Genomic DNA, 822 nt, shown 5'->3' with positions numbered 1-822 from the left:
AGAGAGAGAGAGAGAGAGAGAGAGAGAGAGAGAGAGAGAGAGAGAGAGAGAGAGAGAGAGAGAGAGAGAGAGAGAGAGAAAGAGAGAGAGAGGGGGGGGGGGGAGGGGGGGAGAAAACGTTCAAACACTTAAATTTGATGTCCTTGGAATGGAGGTGTTTTTGATATTTCTCTGTCCATGTTTCTTTATGTTTTTGCCTTCACCGTTCTTTCTTATATATTTTGTTTGTTACTTTTAACTTGCTTCGTCGGTCTCCCTTCTCTGTCTTTCTCTCTCTCTCTCTCTCTCTCTCTCTCTCTCTCTGTTCCTTGCCTTTTTCTCTCTCCCTCCCTTCATCCCTCCCTCCCTCCCTCCCTCCTTCCCCTCTCCTCCCCCTCCCTCTCTCCCTGCTTCCCCTCTCTCCCTCCCCTCCCCCCTCCCTACCTCCCATCCTCCCCTCCCCTCTCCCTCCCCTCCAAGTCCCCCTCCCCCTCTTCTCCCTCCCTCCCCCCCATTCCTCTTTCCCTCCGCGCTGCAACGGGCGGGTGATCTTCGGTTGCAACATTGGACGTGCAGCAGGGGATTGAAAAGGCTGTCCCCAGAAAGGTCATGTGGATGCAGCTGGTAGGGGTGTGTGGGGGGGTGGGGGTGAGGGAAGGGGGGGGGTTGTGCGACAATTTCCGTTATCAGTATTGATGTATTTTTTTATCTGTTTGTATCTATTCCGGTTTCTATCTTTTTATATTTCTCTACCTATCTGTCTGTTTAAAGAGATACCAATGATTTTTCTTTATCTTTAATGGTATATGTTTATCTATTTATATCTATTTCAGTTTTTGTTTT

Source organism: Penaeus chinensis, chromosome 29 (genome assembly GCF_019202785.1).
Source record: "Penaeus chinensis breed Huanghai No. 1 chromosome 29, ASM1920278v2, whole genome shotgun sequence".
NCBI lineage: Eukaryota > Metazoa > Arthropoda > Malacostraca > Decapoda > Penaeidae > Penaeus > Penaeus chinensis.
The sequence above is the reverse complement of the archived record's forward strand: the minus strand, read 5'-3'. Positions refer to the sequence as shown.